General features: G+C 35.6%; 1 long non-coding RNA gene across 1 annotated transcript; it reads left to right on the top strand.

Annotated features, from left to right (window-relative positions):
* Nucleotides 1-3,770: 3,770 nt before the first annotated feature.
* On the top strand, nt 3,771-4,872 carry LOC121793682. The gene is made up of 2 exons (XR_006049144.1): nt 3,771-4,298; nt 4,579-4,872. It is a non-coding gene; the product is annotated as an uncharacterized LOC121793682 (long non-coding RNA).
* The last annotated feature ends 1,128 nt before the right edge of the window (nt 4,873-6,000 follow it).

The following is a 6,000-nucleotide window of genomic DNA, read 5'->3' as shown; positions in this document are numbered from 1 at the left end:
GTGACATTGAACATCGCTTGATCATAAATAAGTTTAGAAACTGAAACTGAATTCTTTCTAAACTAAACTGTATCAATAAAACAAAATCTTACACATCAAAACAAAACAATATAGTGAGCATAAATAAATAGCTCTCACTGCAACAACTGCACAACTGGATCTAGATCTCTCTTTTAGAAGTTGCATTGTTATCTAAGCCATTGTCCTTCTACACAAGAGGTCAATCCAACTTACAATGCATCTTCCATTTGCCTTTTCACATAATTTTTCTTGTCTTTCTTGCTTTCAGCAGGCATTAATGCTCTTCCCTCTTTCCATTGCCCGTCTTCTGTTCGATTGAAATAAGACATAGGAAAGATGCAGCCTTAATGAATTCGCCAACTATCATGTTATCTTCCTCCAATAGTAATTAAGTGAATATAATGCTGAAGGTTTCCAACTTTTCAGTAACAACCTTCATATAATCACTTCCTATTACATTTGGCAATGAACTGAGTGTAGAAACTATTTGATTAACTGAATCAAAAGATTCATCAAAATATTCTATCTCTTTTGGATGTTCCAATAGAATCTTGACAACGTCCTCATTGGATCTCATTTTATCATCGGTATAAATTAAGACTTGTCTTACTACTTAAAAAGAAAGTAGTTTGACCTTCTTCCTTAAATAACTTGTCAAGTACATGAATAAAATGCATTCTCAAACTTTCTTTATGGAATTTTGTCGAGTAAATGAAGGACATGAATTGGTGAGTACAAACTTTAAGTTTTCAATCTTATCCATTTAACATTTCCAGTCTACATAATTTTGGCCATCCAGTTTGATTTCTTTAAGGTTCGCATACATTATTAAGAATTTGGCTGAGATGAAATAAAACTATTTATTAAATACCATGCTTGATACATAATTGCAAACAACCACAAAACAATCTATGTATCTCGCAACTGCCAAAACCAAAATAAGTACGCCTCTAGGGAGGTCATACAAATTCGGATTCCAACAATTTCCTGGTCACAATATCGACAAATAGTCCAGAGACCACTTAGGTGGCATGACTGCCAAATATTGTCTAAGCTTTTACCATAAATATTAGCATCTAGAAATTTCGTTTCTGTTTTGATACTCCTTCTAGGGAAGGTTGTACGCCACTAACAAAATTTCATAGCTATCTTATAAATATGTTTAAAAATATGAACTTGCAATTTCATAGGATTATGGCTCCTACTAGGGTGGGTCATGATAATATTAGAAACATGCTTCTAGTTTAAACAATTTACTGTTAAGAAGTCTAATCTTATGAGCTTGCTATTTCGTAGGATTATTGCTACCACTAAGGTGGATCGTGATAATATTAGAAAATGTTTCATATGTAGACCAATTTTTTGGAGACCATATACAACGCACTGTTGTAATTATCGCTTAGTCATTTTAAACATGGTTTTTGCATAATTATCAAATAAGCAGATAAGACAGATAATCCGCTTAAAACAGGTTTACACCAAATAAACGGATAAATCCATTTAATTCATGGTTATTAATCACAAACATGGTTTTTGCATAATTATCAAATAAACATATAAGACAGATAATCCACTTAAAACAGGTTAACACCAAATAAACAGATAAATCCATTTAATTCATGGTTATTAATCACACCTGATAATTATTTTAATTATTGAATAAATCTAGGAAGATTTACTTTAATAATTAATTCTTATCTTATTCAAAACAGAAATTTTGAATTTGATAAGATTTACCTTAGAGAATGGTTATCCAAATACATTTAAGATTTATCTAGACAAAACAAAATCCATCTAAATCCTCTTAAGATTGTTCGAGATTTTGTATGATAAAATCAAATCCTAAAATTCAAGATAAAACTGACCTTGGATTATCATTATCTAAATCATACTAGGATATTTCAGGATAGAAACAAATCTCTCCAAATCCATAAGATGAAGATAAAATCCAAGCATTTTAAGGTTAAAGAAAATCTTAAATTGTTTAAAATAAGAACTTAGGATGTATCAAATCTATTAGGATTTATCCTTGATAAAATAAATTTTACACTTCTCGACAAATATAATTTGTTTTGAATAAATTCGGGTGGTCGCGACTAATAGGACTTTAAGAAAGGGAAACATTCTAGGGTTTCAATAAAGAGTTTGACCAAAATATTTGATATTCAAATAACGATGCAAAAAACAGAGTAATGTATTAATATTTCAATCCAGGGTCAATAGATATCATAATTAATAATTCAAGAGTAAATGAGGTTCAAAACATAATTGTGAAAAATAGTACTCCCTCCGTCCCGGACTGCTCGCACATTTACTTTTCGGCACGGAGATTAAGGAATGAGTGTATAGCAAAGTCAACAATTGCGGCTGTAGGTGATATTTTTTACTAAAATGGAAAGAGTGCAAATAACTTGGGACGCCCAGAAAGGAAATAAGTGCAAGTAGTCCGGGACGGAGGGAGTATTATCTCAGCGGAAGCATTCAAGAGTAAGAGTGACGCCATGTATAAAGACACGACGCTCCTCGGAGTTCAAAATAAAACCAACAATAATTTAAGGTTCGACTCAACACCACCCCAGCTCGTCGCCGCTCAACCTGCACATAAAGAAAACACATGCATGGCTGAGTACTATAAAAATACTCAGTGGACTTATGCCGAAAACAGTTTATCAAAAATATTTATATTTACATGTCAATTTCAGGTAACCATCGGGGTTTTAGCTTTAGAAATGTCCGAGGCACCAAAATATTCCATCATTCAAAATCGCGGTCGGTCGACCATTTTCCCATAGGAGTCAACCATATTTGCTCATACATGACTTGAAATGTGGCCACAAACCAAGTCACTAGACCGGCCAACCTGTACCCTGGCACACGGTCTACCATAGGTGTACACTAATCCAAGTAGGGTTTGCGGCCCTACAAGGACCCGAATTAGATTTAAATTATAAATGGCAAAACCATTTCAGATAGGCACGTTAAAACCAAAATACGGCATGATAAACATATTCGCATTTTATTCTCGTCGATAAAATAGTTAGGATATTGTCCTTATTTAAAAGAAAGCTCACCTCGAGTGCTTAATCCGAAATTATATTCTTTTCCCCTGATATCACGTCTCGCTTGCAAAGAAACACATTTAGCATTTAACTAACGCATAAATCAACACAACTATTCAAATAAATAAATAAAATTCATGCATCCTATGTCCCCAATTATTTTCTCGGTCAAGATTACGAAATTTTTCCAAAAGTTACTAGACTCACAATTATTTAATTAGTTTCAATCCGACCCACCAGAAAATAAGAATATAAATGTCCAAACCCAACCAACAAAATAAAAGGAAAACATGCGTACTCCCATTTTAAAACACGTTAGCAAATACTCCATCTGTCCGCGAATAGGAGTCCCGTTTTTCCATTTTAGTCCGTCCGCGAATAGGAATCCCGGTTCACTTTTATCATAAATGGTAATAGTGTCTCACCTTCCACTAACTTATTTCACTCTATTTTATTTAAAACTAATATATTCAAGTGAGATGTCTATTCCATTAACTTTTTTCCACCAACTTTTCTTAATATTTCTTAAAACTCTTGTCGTCCATAAATGAGACTTCTAAAGACGGACGGAAGGAGTAAAAAGTCAAAAAGCTCCCTTTTTTTCAAAATACACGTACTGCCTCCCCTTCCATCTTTTTTTTTTTAACATAACCCCAACTAACAATAAATGTTTTAAAAAGAATAGCATCAATTTCCCCCTTTGCAAGATAGTGTGAAAAGAATTTAATAATGAGCAAAAATATACTCCCTTTTCCATACACAGCACACATATACTCACTATCGATAAGTAAACAAAGCAGAAACTCTTCTCCCCACAAAACTGCCGGTGAGCCGGTCACCCCTTCTCCCTCTCTATTGTATCTCCTCAACACAGAACACACCCCAAACTCCATCTCTCTCCAACGAAATCGAAAACAGATCCCCAAAATATTTCCGCTGCAGGGTCAAGGTTCGTCCGCTCCGTTTCCACTCCCGAAACAACCCCGATTTACCCCGCAGATAAGTTATAACTTTCGATTTTTAACAGATTGTTCATTTACTCGTTTTGCTTTGATTTCCCGATTATTAGATTGAATTCAGATTGTGGTATATGGTGGTGTAGCCTACATGGATGCTGACAAAAAAAAGAATTGGAATTTGGTGTAGTGTATAATACCTTAGCTGGTAGAACAAAAACTCCCTCTCTTAAGCTCTCGGTTTCTGACAGGTAAAAAAAAGGTAATAAGTTGATTTCCAAAACTTGTAGAGTAGAAGGAGGGGATATTTTGTGAGATTACCCGGAATTGAGTGGTGACTGTGAACGAAACACCATGTTCTTGTAAATTCTTGAGGGTGAAAGAGCGTGTGAGAAGCGGTGGAAATAGGAATAGCAGGTTAGGGTTGAGATGGCTTACGTACTAAGCGTGTGATTATGGGGGAGTAAAATGTGGGATTCGATTTGTATAAATCAATCAACTTAATTGATAATTGGGTTAAAATTGGGGGTGTTATTTTGCAGAATGGGAAAAAAAAACAGATAGGAAAGGTGTAACCGCCATGGGAGGTATATAAATTGGGTGATTTGATTGCCAATTTAAAATGGGATTAATGCTGCCTTAACTGATTTTCAAATAGAGAAGATTTGGAAGAAAACGCGGAAGTTTGGAGAGTAGTACAAGCTGCACTGAGATCTTCTATTTTCTTGGAATAATTTAGTGTAGGATTTAATTTATTTGGGCTCAAGACCCTTATGTATTATTTAAATTGTGTAGCCCACAATTTATATATCACAAGATTGGACTTATATTATTTATATAATCTGTTGGAATTGAGATCAATTAATCCAATTAATATTCCTCACGGAAGGAATGATTACATTCATATTGTGATTTCACCATCGCGATTTCAGTTCGCAAAACAAATAAGTTCACCAAGCACCCATGGTTCAAAAAGCCATGTCATGTGATAAAGAAATTGACTTCGTCAACGCATAGTCAAAACTCCAAATCAAATTAGGTCTCAAAAAACCAAAATTCACTCGTTAAGAAATCCACGGACTTCGCCACATTAAAAGCATTAAATGCAAAAATTTTAGGGTTCGAAAATTAAGTTTCAAAAAGCGGGGCGTTACAAACGGGCTCCCACTCGATAGGCTGCCCAGCTCGCTAGGTAACCACTACAAAAAAACGTGAAATAGTGACGGAATTAGTGACGCATCCAATAGCTCAACAACTAGTGTCGGAGTTAGTGACTGAAAAGTGTCAGTCATGACAGATTAATCTGTCACTAATGCGAAGCAGTCGCCTGTGGTTCCGTCATAGTAACTTTAGTGACGGAAAAATCTGTCACTAAAACTTTTTACTGGCAACGGATCTGCTAAAACTTGATCTGTCACTAATCTGTTCAGTGAAGAAATTTCACTGATTAGTAACGGATATTTCTGTCACTAATCTGTTCAGTGAATAAATTTCACTGATTAGTAACGGATATTTCCGTCACTAATTGGCGATTTTTTTGTAGTGAACCCAGTCTGAAGCGCCTCCGACAGTCCGTGCGCTGCTACGTTATCACCTCCGATCCCGGACTGCCGCTGCAGCTGCTGCTCGTCGAAGTGCCACCAACGCTGTTCTTGCTGCTGCCGTGGAAGTCCTGCCAACCTTGTTGTTTATGCAGCCGTCGGACTGCAGCTGCTGCTGACCGCCGTAGTACCGGCGAATAGCTGCACCGACCGCAGTGACTCCGACCATGGGCGTCTGAACAGATTCACGATGGTGACAAATACGCGATATGATATGAATCAAATTACATATTACATGATAATATATAAGTAATATTTGATTACAATATTCGCTGAATCAAATCATTGATTTGATTCTCTCCAACAACGCAGCGCATATATCCATCGTTCTTCATCCATAGAAGTTCATTCAAAAATAAACAA

Source organism: Salvia splendens, chromosome 3, assembly GCF_004379255.2.
Source record: "Salvia splendens isolate huo1 chromosome 3, SspV2, whole genome shotgun sequence".
NCBI lineage: Eukaryota > Viridiplantae > Streptophyta > Magnoliopsida > Lamiales > Lamiaceae > Salvia > Salvia splendens.
Note: the sequence above shows the minus strand (reverse complement) of the source record. Positions and strands in the feature narration are given on the sequence as shown.